Source organism: Elephas maximus, chromosome X (assembly GCF_024166365.1).
Source record: "Elephas maximus indicus isolate mEleMax1 chromosome X, mEleMax1 primary haplotype, whole genome shotgun sequence".
Taxonomy (NCBI): Eukaryota; Metazoa; Chordata; class Mammalia; order Proboscidea; family Elephantidae; genus Elephas; species Elephas maximus.
In genome coordinates, this window is record NC_064846.1 from 39,945,878 (window position 1) to 39,962,210 (window position 16,333).

A 16,333-nucleotide genomic window follows, 5' to 3' on the forward strand; every position below is an offset into this window, starting at 1 on the left:
AGGGACTGCCATGAGCAATTTCAAAGGCAATGAGGTTTGCAATTGCATGGTAGTCAAGGAATGGCAGTTAGGTCTGGGTAGTGGAGAAGCCTGAGTGGAAATGCAGGTGGTGTCCAAATAGTGAAAGACATTGTGGTTGTAATTTATTCTGTTGGCCAGTGGTTTTCAACAATACTGATGCCTGGGTCCTACCCACAAAGATTCTGATTTGATTGATTTGGATCAAGGACTCTGGACTGGCATTTTTTTTTTTTTAAGTTCTCCTGGTGACCTAATATGCAGTCAGGATTAAAAACCACTATAAAGAGCATTGCGGGAGGTAAATCACAGACATCACTTAAATGGAACTGTGTGAATGAGTTTATCAGCTTTCTTCTACTTGACAGTAGAGGGTAACAGAAAAGCACTGGACCTAGGAGATAGATGGCGGAGGAAGGGGACTAAATGTTCAGGGGAGGGAAGCAATGTGACTGAGCAGGTATGAGCCCAGGAACTGGACTCAGACAGCTGGAGGTTGAAATCTTCCACTGCTTCTAGCTATTTCATATTAGATTAGTAACAATATTTTTAAGTGTTAGCTCATACATCCATAAAATGGGGTGAGCAATAATACCCTTCTCACAGGTTGTTGCAAGGATTCAATTAAAAAAATGTGTAAAAGCATTTAATTAGGGACCTGGTACATAAAAAATACCACACCAAACCCATTGCTTTCGAGTCGATTCCGACTCATAGCGATCCTATAAGACAGAGTAGAACTGCCCAATGTTTCCAAGGAGTGCCTGGCAGATTTGAACTGCCAGCCTCTTGGTTAGCAGCCGTAGCTCTTAACCACTACGCAACCAGGGTTTTCTGGTACATAGTGAGAAATTAATATGGATTTGCTGTAATTTTTACTTCAAGTAGTATTAATAAGCAAAGAATATTTGTTTTATTCTGTTTTGCTCAGTGCTGGCTTTACCTATGGGTTTAGGACAGACAGCTCTTCCCAGATTGCAGACACATCTTTAGCAATGTGATGCTTTCCTTTTCATTATAACTAAACTGGTTTTCTCATTTGCCTGGATTTATAAAAACAGACATTGTAGAGTCTAAGACTTGGAAGGGATTTCAGGTGTCACCTAGTAAAATTTACCATTTCATGCAAGGATTCCCTTTAAGACATACTCAAAAATCTCCTTTGCTTGAATAATTTAAGGAAACCCCCTCAAAAAAATAACTAGTTTTCTTCTTTAGATCTGGACAGCTTTCATCTTTAAGCTTTTAATAATTAACCATTACCTGGACATACCAATTTAGTTCATATTTGTGTAACCTGGAAAGAAAAAAAAAGATAGATGGTCAGGGTACAGTCCAGAAATTCTCATCTCAAAACCTTCAGAATCTCCCTTATAGGCAAACCAAAAACCAAAACCCATTGCCATTGAGTCTATTCTGACTCATAGCAACCCTATAGGACAGAGTAGAAGCACCCCATACAGTTTCCAAGGAACGCCTGATGGATTTCAACTGCTGACCTTTTCGTTAGCAGCCGTAGCTCTTAACCACTATACTACCAGGGTTTCCCTTACAGGCAAAGCACATAATAAATTTCTATTCCATTAGATGATTGAAAAACCAAAAGAACCCAAATCTGCTATCTTGTGTTATACTAATGATACCTTTCAATCACAGGCATATGTACACAGTCATATGAAAGGGACTTGAAATGCATCACTATTTGTTTCTTGCTAGTGAGCTACAGCTGCTAACCAAAAGGTCGGCAGTTCAAATCCACCAGGAGCCCCTTAGAAACTCTATGAGGCAGTTCTACTCTGTCCTACAGGGTTGCTATGAGTCGGAATCGACTCGATGGCAACGGGTAGTGTCATCTTGTGTTATACCTGAGCAACCTCAGGGCCCCCAAGCTTGTAGAGAGCTATATTTAAATGATCTCGTGTGCACCAAATAAATAAAGAGTATGGATTTTTACCATGATTTGAAAAATGAAGAACTGATTTAAATGATCTATATTAAGTGACCTCATGTGCAGCAAATAAATAGTGGATCTGATTTTTACCATGATTTGGAAGAAGAGGAACTGAAGTGTAGTGATTTCTTTGAAATATTATGTGAAATCTCATACTACTTGAACAAAGTAACCACTCCAAAAGAAAAAAAATACTATTTTAATGAATCCAAATAAAACAATAAAAGTATTTACCTCTTGCAGATATACAAAGCATTATATTCCATTTCACAAAGATTTTTTACAATGAGTCAATTAAGTAATTATATATTATAGCTGATTGCCTGCACTTATACTAATTATGTAATAAAGCATAATTACACTAATTATATAAACAGATGATCAACTTAAAATCAATTTTCTAGAACCCAAGGATATTCTCAATGACAAAGGTAGGAGACTATTTTTGTAGAACTGCCAAATCAGAATATTCTCTAATGTGCTCCGACCATGCATATTATAAGGGCTTAGTTTGTAACTTTTTCTAGCCTCTCCAAACCTATTCTAACTTTTTCATTCCAGGCCTTTCAGTAACAGCCAAGAAGGTGCTCTGTATTCAGATATGTGTTCAAAGTAAAATGAGCAGAGAGTTTGCATTAAATCTTGCTGTGGAGACTAGATCTAAGTTAGGAAAAGAACTCCAGATGTACTCGGCTTTATGAAATAGCTCTGTTCTTGAGAAGTTACATATAAATCTATTTTCCTTACAGACAAAATGGCCTTGGAATAATACCTTTGGCTGATTTTCAATTGATAGTTGTGTCCCATACTCTAACTATTCTATGGGAGGAGTTGGCAGAGGGTAGGACAGTCAGATTTTTCAGCTGAAAATTTCTCTATAAAGAAGTAGATAAATAAGCTGAACAGCACTTGATATTTAAGAAAATCTGTGGCAAAGTCTTTTATAAAGTGATAATTCTTCGGTGACGTCAGCCTTTCTTAGTGTAAGAACGCATATAAAAGGTTAAAGTCAGAAATTCGTGTCTCTGTAGCATATGTAAGAAGTGGTAAAGTCCTTGCCAAATGAGACGCCTTCCCCACCACTACCGGTGGAGACTTAGGAGGAAAAGCATTTTCATCACTCATGCTATCAAGGTTGCCAGACCTCTTATTGGTATTTTCTTGAGAATAAAACTTTCTTCTGCATTTAGTATTATTTATTTCTCTAGGATAGATGCCCTGAAATGGAATTACAGGGTCAAGGAGTATGAACATTTTAGGGCTCTTGGTCAATATTGTGAAATTGTTCTCCAAAAGGGCTGTCTCCATTTCCACTGCCATTAGCAATAGTGAGACTATGGCGGGGGGGCACTCCCCCAACTATCAACACTTCTCCAAACACATCTCCTTCCCTCTTTCCCTTTAGCCTCTCAAGAACCAAGTGACTATATCTTCTGCTCAGTACTTACCCTGCTCCACCTGTGTTCATGTGCCCCTCCCTTCCAATCCATATTAAATGTTTTATAAGCCATTTTCAGCAGAGGATTAGTGACGTTGGACTTGCCAATAATTTTTTCTTCACTAATTCACCTTGTTCTCTGGGGTGACCATACTTGAAGGGCCCAGCCATGGGTGTATGATCTTCCAAATGAGGCAGAGAAGGAAGAAGCCTTGTTCACTTAGCCAGTAGCTTCTGGACTGCTCCTGAAGCTAATCTTGTAGTGGTTGCTCTTTGGTTTAGGCTCCTGCTCTGGCATAACTGGGACCCTGGCTTAGTTATTTGATACTGCTGCATTGAACCAGTGGCTATTTCTCCAGTTTGACAAATGGTTATACCTTCATTTGGCGTTCTCCATCCTGTCCTCATGTCCAGACCCAATGTCCTTTCTACTCTTCAATGTTATTTACCCTATGAAGTAGTGTGATATAGTGGAAGGGCAGACTGGCTTCTAAACTTGGTTCTGTACCAATTAACAGTATGGCTTTGGACAAGTTATTACTTCACACTCTAAGACTCCTTTTCTCTATCTGAAAGTAGATGCAATCCTGCTTGCCCTGTTATTGTGAGGATAAAGTGATAGAGATGATGAGATGGTAAAAATAACAATAAACAGAGTAATGATTATATTAAGAACTATCACTTATTGTGCACTTACTATGGCGTGCTTTACCTACATTACCATATTTAAATTACGTTTCACATGAGAAGCTCAAGGAGTTAAATAACTGTCCCAAAATTAGGAAGCTAGTAAGCGGTAGGCATAGAATTTTCACTTCAGAGCCCATGTTCTTAACAACTATATCAAAAATAACTAAAATATGAACTAGAACACGATATGATTCAATCATGAGAGTAAATATGTGATAAGTGTGTAAAATCTGTAAGGAATCTCCACACGCTGGCCAGTGTAGAATTTCTTCAAATGGACCTCCAAACTTTCAAGAATTAGAAGAGATAGATTTGGGGAGATTAAAGCAGAAGAAAGCCACATAGCCATACGATGGGGAGGAGGCCAGTGGCAGGGTCTGGTACTAAATGCAGGGAGCCAGACAAGCTAGAAATAATGTTTCTGCAAACCTCACAGGGTGGTTGTGAAGATAAAGTGAGAAAGAAGATCCTAATAAAAATGGCATCTGATTAATGAATCCTTACTATGAAGCGGAAGGAGCTCTGTTCACACGGTGGTTAAGTGCTTGGCTGATAATCAAAAAGTCGGTGGTTCAATCCTACCAGCTGCGCCGTGGGAAAAAGATGTGACTGTCTGTTTCTCTAAAGATTCAAAGCTGTTGTTCATCAAGCAGATTCCAAAGAGCAGCTGGCAGATTCAAACTGCCGACCTTTTGGTTAGCAGCCAAATGCTTAACCACTGCACCACCAGGGCTTGGAAACCCTATGGGGCTGTTCTGCTCTGTCCTATAGGGTTACTATGAGTTGGAATGGACTTGATGGTGCTCAACAACAATGAGAAACTATAAAGCAAGCACTGTGCCAAGTTCTTGGTATATAGCAGTGCTTCTTAAACTTTGATGTGCATGTGAATCACCTGAGAATCTAGCTAAACTGTAGATTCTGATTTTAATATGCCAGTAATGGTGGCCAAGATTCTGTGTTTCTAGCATGCTCCCAGGTGATGCAGATGCTACTGCTCCGCAATCTTTGAGTAGTAAAGACATACCTCTTTGAATATTCAAAGCAGCCACTTTGTACAGAGGAGGAAATTATACTAGGGGAAAGCCAATTCTTCCCGTTGTCTCGAAGCGACAGAATGAAGATTCAAACCCTATCTTTTATTTGTAACCAGGACAGTCTACTGCTTCTGAATTATAATTAGATGGAAAGGATGCTTTTACACTTGTATGCAGGGTCAGGTTAACCAGTAAGCAAAGTACACAAGAGCTTACATTAGGCAAAGTACACACAGGCTTACTCGTGTTTAAGTAAGCACAAGTAAGCCTGTGTGTACCTTGCTTATTGGGTAATCTGTCCTGCTCATATAACAAGTTTTTACACTTCCCTGAAGGGTCAGTTTTGCAGATGTGTTAGCACTGAACCCACCAAGTGATCTCCCTTTAGTTGTAGCTACCATGGAAGTCTGGGAAGGATTTGGTTGATCTTTTTTGTTGGCTTGGTATGGACATAAATGGGCTGAAAACTGCATCTGTAAATAATTATCAATCCAGACAGAAAGGCCAGGGAAGTTGTGGAGGTAGATTTTCTTCTAGACTCTAGTATTGGCCTTTGGCAGAACCCCTACTTGCAATTGTGGCTGTGGGCAAAGTCCAGCTGGGCCAATTCTCTATGAGAGGGAGTAAAACCCATTGAGATCACTGGGGACTTGAAAGGCCAGCAAATGAATGCTGCCTGTATGGAAACCTGGCAGGGTTTAGTTATCCACCTTAAAGTAACTTTAGATTTTCGTTCAACCTAAAGGTATTATGGCATCACTCAGATTTGGTGCTGGGGAGGGGGGAGGAATGCTAAATCAGAGATTTGGAAGGGGAAATAATTGTCTACATTGCTCAAGAGTTTCACAAGGAAAACAGAGAAAAAACTAAAATGAAACTTCAAGATAAACTATTCTAAATCTTTTCTTTTGGACACAAGGAAAAGGAGGCCAAGGCACTGCCTAAGATCTTACACATATAGCTAGCTAGTTAAGGTACAGTCCATGTTATAACTCAGGAGTCCTGACATCTTTGTAGTGCCCTATGCAAAATGGGGATCTCTGCTACTTTTAAGTCAAGTGTGGCTGTACTGTCATTTTGATTATTTTGACATGCCTTTTCAGTTTTTAAAATGTGTGAACATATTTTATTCATTAGCTATATTATTTTTATTTATACTTTTAGTAATTTGGTATTTTCCCATTTGTTTATATCATTCCTTGTCCCAGAAAAGATTTGAGCTAACTTGGAACAGCAATATAATATGAAATAAAAATACAAATAACTAACATTATGTGTTAAAACCAAAAAAGAAAACCCCACTGCCGTCGAGTCGATTCCGACTCATAGCGACCCTAGAGGACAGAGTAGAACTGCCCCATAGAGTTTCCAAGGAGCGCGTGGTGGATTTGAACTGCCGACCTCTTGGTTAGCAGCCCTAGCATTTAACCACTATGCCACCAGGGTTTCCCATGATGTGTTAGGTAGAGCCAAAAGCAGAGCCAGATTTTTTCACTTCCTTACTACTCAAAGGTGTCATCTGAGGAACCGCAGTATCAGCCTCACACAGGCACTTCCTAGAGATACAGAATCTCAGCCCCACCCTTCACCCCTCCCCCTACCTCAAGAACCCCTGTATCACAACTTGTATTTTGACAAGTTCCCCCAGGTGATCCGCTTGCATATTAAAGCTTGAGAAGCACTACTTTCTAGTATGCCATAGTTGGTTTCTTTAAATTTCTCTAAATTTCCCTGTGGCTCATATGTGTTATGATTTCCATATTTCTTATTTTTTGGGTTGTTTTGAGATGTAACAGAAGTATATGGGTGAGGGACCATTTTGTATAGAATGTGTCTTAATTGTTTTTACAGTCCTGAAGTAAGAAGAATAACATTGCTGCAACAACTATAACCAAACCCACTGCTGTCGAGTGGATTCCAACTCGTAGCAACAATTATAGCTAAGTACAAATGAGGTTTATTGACCCATTTTTATTTCTGTTTCATTACTAAGCCAAGGAGATGCATTTTTTCCCCAAAATTGCAAGATTGAAAGACAATTTATTCAAGGGGACTCTATACTCGTAAATACCTAATTACAAAAGCAATTTTCCCTCTTGTCTACAAGATGCTGGAATAATATGCCAATTTATTCCTTTAAGTGGTATCTGTCAAATGAGTGATACCTAAGATGTATGTGGCTCCCTAATGTCAGCCTGCAGTCTTTCAATAGGGAAAAATATTTGGTATGTGGGTTTGTTTTTCCCTTTGTTAGCTCTTTCATATAAGATAATCGTGTGAAAGAAATCCAAGGATTTGGTCAAACACTTGTTAGGAGAGGTTGAAACCCTTGCCCAAATGAAGATTATTTTTTATTTCATTCATGATCCATCCTTGCAGGAGTAACAGAATTTAACATCTCAGAATTAATGAGGTATTTATTAACTCAGTTTACCATGTGGAGCCCAAAGTTCTAGGTTTTATTCTTATTAGGACAATTAAACTTATTATTTTTCCTGACAGCTGTGTTCTATATGGAACCCTGGTGATGCAGTGGTTAAAAGCTTGGCTGCTAACCAAAAGGTCTGCAATTCAAATCTACCAAGGGCTCCTTGTAAACCCTATAGGGCAGTTCTACTCTGTCCTGTGGGGTTGCTATGGGTTGGAATCTACTTGACAGCAAAGGGTTTGGTTTGGGCTTATGCTCTATATATCACCAAGAGATTAGACATGGAAGTATAGTATTAGTATAGAACTAAATTAGTAACAATTACTATATTAACAAGTTGTATCAATTTTGCACTAGTAGCATCATTTCAGTTTACAGATGATAGAATTTTGTGTGTATGTGTGTGTGTGCAAGAGCGAAATCTTCCACCAGGCTCACATCTGTAACCATGCCACCTTTCTTAGATTATATGTAATACTCCAATTGCATTAATATCTTCTCTTTCTGACCTGGCATGGAGCCAAAATAAGTCTTATTCACGGAGTTTGGAAAAGTCAAAACACATAAGAACACTGAATAATAACTTTCACAAATGTAAATTGTTGCAGGATGTCTGAAACGGTGGAATGAGGACCTTTGTAAATCTACCCCTCTAAAAGGGCAATGAAAGCATTGGCAAAACTATCAAAATAAACACTGCCGAAAGAAAATGAAGAAGAACTAAACCAGTGGGAAGACATCCCATGCTTATGGCCTGAAGATGCAATGTGGTTAAAATAGCACTACAACCCAAATCGATTTACAGATCCAATGCAATCCCTTCTGAATCCCAGGTGGCTTTTTGTGTGTGTGTGTGTGAAATTGATAAGATGATCCCACAATTTATATAGAAATAGAAAAAAACAAAAAACCCATTGCTGTTAAGTCAATTCTGACTCATAGTGACCTTATAGGACACAGTAGAACTGCCCCATGCTGTTTTCAAGGAGTACCTGGTGGATTCGAACTGCCGACTTTTGGTTAGCAGCTGTAGGTCTTAACCACTACACCACCAGGATTTCCATAGAGATAGAAAAAAAAAGAGACCCCCAAATGTCAAACAATCTTTAAAAAAGAAGAACGAAATTAAAGAACTCATGCTTCCCAGTTTAAAAAGTTACTACAATGCTGCAGTAATCAAAACAGTATGGTGCTGGCATAAAATAGACATATAGCTCAATGGGATAGAGTTGTGAGTCCAGAAATAAACTCATATATCCATAATCAAATGATTTTCACAAGGGTACCAAGACAGTTCAATGGGGAAAATAGTCTCTTCAACAAATGGTATTGGGTCAACTGAATATCCACATGCAAAGAATGAATTTGGACTCCTACCTCACACCATGTACAAAATTAATCCAAAATGGATCAAATTCCTATATGTAAGAGCTAAAAACCATACTACTCTTTGAAGAAGCCATAAGGGTAAATCTTCATGACCTTGGAATTGGCAATGGATTCTTAGATATAACACCAAAAGTGCAAATAACAATAGAAAAAAAATAGATAAATTAGACTTCATCAAAATAAAAATATTTTGTATATCAAAGGACGCTACCACAAAAGTGACACTACAACCTACGAGATGAGAGAGATATTTGAAATTGTATTTCTGATAAGGTTCTAGTATTCAGAATATATAAATTACCCTTCCAACTAAATAACAAAAATCCAAACAACCCAATCAAAAAATGAACAAAGTATTTGAACAGACATTTCTCCAAAGAATATATACAAATTATCAAAAAACACATGAAAAGATGCTCAAAATCATTTGTCATTAGGGAAATACAAATAAAAACCCCACTGAGATACCACTTCATATCTACTAAACCACAACAGAAACAAAAACCTGTTGCTGTCAAGTCAATTATGACTCATGGTGACCCCATGTGTTATAGAGTAGAGCTGCTCCTTAGGGTTTTCTTGGATGTAATTTTTACAGAAGCGGAACGCTGGGCCTTTCTCCCACAGAGCTGCTGGGTGGGTTCAAACTGCCAATTTTTTCGTTAGCAGCTGAGTGCAAATTGTTTGCACCACCCCAGGATCATACCCACTAGTATGGAAATAATAATAATTATAAAAAATGGGGAAAAAAACAAGTGTTTGCAAAGACGTGGAGAAATTGTAACCCTCATCCACTGCTAATGGGAATGGAAAATGGTGCAGCTGCTGTGAAAGATCGTTTGGTTGTTCTTTAAAAAATGAAAGATAGAATTACCATATGATCCAGCAATTCCACTCCTAGATAAATGCCCCCCCCAAAATTGAAAACTGGCATTCAAACAAAAAACTTGTACATTCATATTCATAGCAGCACTATTCATTATAGCCAAAAGGTAGAAACAACCCCAATGTCTATCAACTGCTGCATGGAGAAACAAAATGTGGTATATGCATACAGCGCAATATTTTCAGCCATAAAAAGAAATGAAGGACTGATACATGCTGTGCCGTGGATGAATCTTGAAAACATTGTGCTAAGTGAAAAAAGCCAGACACAGAAGGCCGTATATTATATGTTTGCATTTATATGAAACATCTGGGATAGGTGAATCCATAGAGACAGAAAGTGGTGCTTGCTAGAAGATGGGGGCTGAGGGAATGGGGAGTGATGGCTTAATGGGTATGGGATTTCCTTCTGGGGTGAATTGTTTTGGAGCTGCATGAAGATGATGCTTGCACAAATTGTGAATAAGTGCCACAAAATTGTATACTTAGAATGGTTAATTTTATGCTTTGTGAATTGTACCCCAATCAATCTTCTAGTGAAAAGAGCAACCATTCTTTTGGCACATGCCATAGGTGAAAGGCAAACTCATTCTTGCTTCTTAGTCACTACTCGGATCCGGCTTGCTCTGCTGGTCATCTTTCAGGTGGTTCCCATTTCCTTTTGGTATTTTCTTGAGCTTGTTCTCAGCAATGCATCCTTTCAGCGTTTGTCAGGGACATGGTATAAAAGGCATGAAACTATAAAGCCTGATGATGCAAGCAGTCACATCTTCTCATTCTTCAGCTGATTCTTGATAGCAAGTCAACTGGTGAAGAATTCAGGAGGCCTGGGAGATGACATTTGAACGCAGAGGTGCCAAGGCTGTGGTGGGTGCCTTCTTTATAAATGTATACTTAAACCATTATGTATAAATTTTTGTAAATTATGTCACCGTAAATTAAGCCCATTTGGAGTTATTTAAAGGACCCCTGCTCTGAACTTTCTGATAAAACCAAGATCTACTCTCTAGTTATTTCATAATTACCTTTATATGTAATAAATTGGGCTGATAATTTGAGGGCATGGTTATAATAGGAAAAAGATTCATTACAGAAACTGGTGGAATGCTTGATTAAAGATATTCAAAGAACTATGATTGGGGATTTTGCATTAAAGCTCTATAATGGAAGCTTTCTAATTCCTTTTATATTTTATGTAAAATTCAAAGATAAAAAAGTCCTCCCTATTTTATAGTTAAGAGAACCTCCTGCCTTTCTGAGCCTCATATTCTGTCATTTTATACATTGAAATACAGATACTTTATCAAGTACCTGAGGTCACCCAGCAAACCAAATCTGAAATTAGAAATTTACCTTCATGACAAAGTATGAGGTAATAAAAAAAAAAAAAAAGAAGGCCCCTAAACCTGCCCTAGGGGCTAACCATAGATGGCTCACTTTACCTTCTCTGGACTGCAGTTTTCCCATCTCTAAGATGAAGGGGTTGAACTATTGATCCCTGAAGACCCTTGCAATTCTTTTATTATGTTTTCTTTTGTATTTTTAAAATAACTCTTATTGTGCTTTAAGTGAAAGTTTACAAATCAAATCAGCCTCTCACATAAAAACTTATATACACCTTACTACATACTCCCAATTACTCTACCCCCAATGAGACAGCCCACTCCCTCCATCCAGTCTCTCTATTCGTGACCGTTTTGCCAGCTTCTAACCCCCTCTACCCTCTCATCTCCCCTCCAGACAGGAGAGGCCAACATAGTCTCAAGTGTCCTCCTGATGCAAGTAGCTCACTCTTCATCAGCATCTCTCTCCAATCCACTGTCCAGTCCAAACCATGTCTGACGAGTTGGCTTCGGGAATGTTTCCTGTCCTGGACCAACAGAAGGTTTGGGGACGATGACTGCCGGGGTCCTTCTAGTCTCAGTCAGACCATTAAGTCTGGTCTTTTTATGAGAATTTGGGGTCTGCGTCCCACTGCTCCCCTGCTCCCTCAGGGGTTCTCTGTTGTGTTCCTTGTCAGGGCAGTCATCAGTTGTGCCCGGGCACCATCTCATTCTTCTGGTCTCAGGATGATGTAGTCTCTGGTTCATGTGGCCCTTTCTGTCCCTTGGGCTTGTAATTGCCTTGTGTCCTTGGTGATCTTCATTCTCCTTTGATCCAGGTGGGTAGAGACTCATTGATGCATCTTAGATGGCTGCTTGCTAGTGTTTAAGACCCCAGACTCCACTCTTCAAAGTGGGATGCAGAATATTTTCTTAATAGATGTTATTTTGCCAATTGACTTAGATGTCCCCTGAAACCATGGTCCCCAAACCCTGCCTCTGCTTCACTGACCTTCAAAGCATTCAGTTTATTCAGGAAACTTCTTTGGTTTTGGTTTAGTCCAGTTGTGCTGACCTCCCCTGTATTGAGTGTTGTCCTTCCCTTCACCTAAAGTAGTTCTTATCTGCTATCTAATGAGTAAATACCCCTTTTCCACCCTCCTTCCCTTCCCCCATCGTAACCACACAAGAATGTGTTCTTCTCAGTTTAAACTATTTCTCAAGATCTTATAATAGTGGTCTTATGCAATATTTGTCCTTTTGCAACTGACTAATTTCACTCAGCATAATGCCTTCCAGGTTCCTCCATGTTATGAAATGTTTCACAGATTCATCACTGTTCTTTATCAATGCGTGGTATTCCACTGTGTGAATATGCCATAATTTATTTATCCATTCATCCATTGATGAACACCTTGGTTGGTTCCATCTTTTTGCTATTGTAAACAGTACTGCAATAAACATGGGTATCCATATATCTGTTCATGTAAAGGCTCTTATTTCTCTAGGATATATTTCAAGGAGTGGGATTGCTAGGTCGTATGGTAGTTCTATTTTTAGCTTTTTAAGGAAGTGCTAGATTGATTTCCAAAGTGGTAGCATTTTACATTCCCACCAGCAGTGTATAAGAGTTCCAATCTCTCCGCAGCCTCTCCAGCATTTATTATTTTGTATTTTTTGGATTAATGCCGGCCTTGTTGGAGTGAGATGGAATCTCATCCTAGTTTTAATTTGCATTTCTCTAATGGCTAATGATTGATAGCATTTCCTCACGTATCTCTTAGCCACCTGAATGTCTTCTTTAGTGAACTGCCTGTTCATATCCTTTGCCCATTTTTTAATTGGGTCGTTTGTCTTTTGTGGTTGAGTTTTAGCAGAATCATGTAGATTTTAGAGATCAAGCGCTGGTCAGAGATGTCCTCCTAGCTGAAAATTTTTTCCCAGTTTGTGGGTGTTTTTTTTTTTTTTTTTACTCTTTTGAAGTCTTTAGATGAGTAGGTGTTTGATTTTTAGGAGCTCCCAGTATCTGGTTCCTCTTCAGCGTTTTTAGTAATGTTTTGTATTCTATTTATGCCATGCATTAGGGCTCCTAACATTGTTCCTGTTTTTTCTTTCATGATCTTTATCATTTTAGACTTTACGTTTAGGTCTTTGATCCATTTGGAGTTAGTTTTTGTGCATAGTGTGAGGTATGGGTTCTGCTTCATTTTTTTGCAGACGGATATCCAGTTATGCCAGCACCATTTGTTAAAAAGACTATCTTTTACCCAATTAACTGACACTGAGCCTTTGTCAAATATCAGCTGCTCATATGTGGGAGGATTTATATCTAGATTCTCAATTCTGTTCCATTGGTCTATGTGTCTGTTGTTGTACCAGTACCAGGCTGTTTTGACTACTGTGGCTGTATAATATGTTCTAAAATCAGGTAGAATGAGGCCTCCCACTTTGTTCTTCTTTTTCAGTAATGCTTTACTTATCCGGGGCTTCTTTCCCTTCCATACGAAGTTGGTGATTTGTTTCGCCATTACAATAAAAAATGTTGTTGGTATTTGGATCAGAAGTGCATTGTATACATAGATGGCTTTTGGTAGAATAGGCATTTTTACAATGTTAAGTTTTCCTATCCATGAGCAAGGTATGTTTTTCCACTTATGTAGGTCCTTTTTGGTTTCTTGTGGTAGTACCTTGTAGTTTTCTTTGTACAGGTCTTTTACATCTTTGGTAAGATTTATTCCTAAGTATTTTATCTTCTTGGGGAATACCATGAATGGTATTGATTTGGTGATTTCCTCTTCTATGTTCTTTTTCTTGATGTAGAGGAATCCAACTGATTTTTGTATCTTTATCTTGTAACCTGAAGCTCTGCCGAACTCTTCTATTAGTTTCAGTAGTTTTCTGGAGGATTCATTAGGGTTTTCTGTGTATAAGATCGTGTCGTCTGCAAATAGAGATAATTTTACTTCCCCCTTGCCAATCCGGATGCCCTTTATTTCTTTGTCTAGCCTAATTGCTCCGGCTAGGACCTCTAGCACAATGTTGAATAAGAGTGGTGATAAAGGGCATCGTTGTATAGTTCTCTATCTCAGGCAGAATGGTTTCAGACTCTCTCCATTTAGGATGATATTGGGTATTGGCTTTGTATAAATGCCCTTTATTATGTTGAGGAATTTTCCTTCTATTCCTATTTTGCTGAAAGTTTTTTTTTAATCATGAATGGGTGTTGGACTTTGTCAAATGCCTTTTCTGCATCAATTGATAAGATCATGTGGTTTTTGTCTTTTTTATTTATCTGGTGGATTACATTAATTGTTTTTCTAATATTGAACCAACCTTGCATACCTGGTATAAATCCCACTTGGTCATGCTGTATTTTTTTTTTTTTTTTGATATGTTGTTGAATTCTGTTGGCTAGAATTTTGTTGAGGATTTTTGCATCTAAGTTCATGTCGGATAAAAAAAAAAAATCATGTTGGATATAGGTCTGTAATTTTCCTTTTTTTGTGGTGTCTTTACCTGGTTTTGGTATCAGGGATATGCTGGCTTCATAGAATGAGTTAGGGAGTATTCTATCCTTTTCTATGCTTTGAAATACCTTTAGTAGTAGTGGAGTTAACTCTTCTCTGAAAGTTTGGTAGAACTCTGCAGTGAAGCAGTCCGGGCCAGGGCTTTTTTGTTGTTGTTGGGAGCTTTTTGTTTACCTTTTCAATCTTTTTTTTTTTTATTATTACAGGTCTATTTAGTTGTTTCTGATTGTGTTAGTTTAGGTAGGTAGTGTGTTTCTAGGAATTCATCCATTTGTTCTTGATTTTTGAATTTGTTAGAGTACAATTTTTCATAGTAATCTGATATGATTCTTTTAATTTCAGTTGGATCTGTTGTGCTATGGCCCATCTCATTTCTTATTCAGGTTGTTTCCTTTCCTGTGTTTCTTTAGTTAGTCTGGCCAATGGTTTACCAATTTTGTTAATTTTTTGAAAGAACCAGCTTTTGGCTTTGTTAATTCTTTCAATTGTTTTTCTGTTCTCTAATTCATTTAATTCTGCTCTAATCTTTATTATTTGTTTTCCTCTGGTGTCTAATGGATTCTTTTGTTGCTCACTTTCTATTCGTTCAAGTTGTAGGGACAGTTCTCTGGTTTTGGCCCTTTCTTCTTTATGTATGTGTGCATTTATTGATATAAATTGATTTCTGAACGCGGCTTTCGCCGTGTCCCAAAGGTTTTGATAGGAAGTGTTTTTAGTCTCCTTGCATCCTATGAATTTCTTTATTCCATCCTTAATGTCTTCTATAACACAGTCTTTTTGAACAGGGTATTGTTCAGTTTCCAAGTATTTGATTTCTTTTCCTTGCTTTTTCTGTTAGTGATTTCTACTTTTATGGCCTTATTGTCTGAGAAGAAGCTTTGTAATATTTCGATGTTTTGGATTCTGCAAAGGTTTGTTTTATGACCTAACATGTGATCTATTCTAGAGAATGTTCTATGTGCACTAGAAAAGGAAGTGTATTTTGCTGCTGTTGGGTGGAGTGTTCTGTATAAGTCTATGAGGTGAAGTTGGTTGATTGTAGCAATTAGATCTTCTGTGTCTCTGTTGAGCTTCTTATTGGATGTCCTACCCTTCACTGAAAGTGGTGTGTTGAAGTCTCCTACTATAATTGTGGAGGTGTCTATCTCACTTTTCAGTTCTGTTAAAGTTTATTTTATGTGTCTTGCAGCCCTGTCATTGGGTGCATAAATATTTAATATGGTTATATCTTCCTGGTCAATTGTCCCTTTAATCATTATGTAGTGTCCTTCTTTATCCTTTGTGGTGGATTTAAGTTTAAAGTGTATTTTGTCAGAAATTAATATTGCTACTCCTGCTCTTTTTTGATTGTCATATGCTTAATATGTTTTTTTCCATCTTTTGAGTTTTAGTTTATTTGTGTCTTTAAGTCTAAGGTGTGTCTCTTGTAGGCAGCATATAGACGGATCGTGTTTCTTTATCCAGTCTGAGACTCTCTGTCTCTTTATTGGTGCATTTAGTCTATTTACATTCAGCATAAGTATAGATAAGTATGAGTTTAGTGCTATCATTTTGATGCCTTTTTTGTGTATTGTTGACAATTTCATTTTTCCACTTGCTTTTTTGTTCTGAGAAGTTTTTCTTTGTAGATTGTGTGTTCCTCATTTTT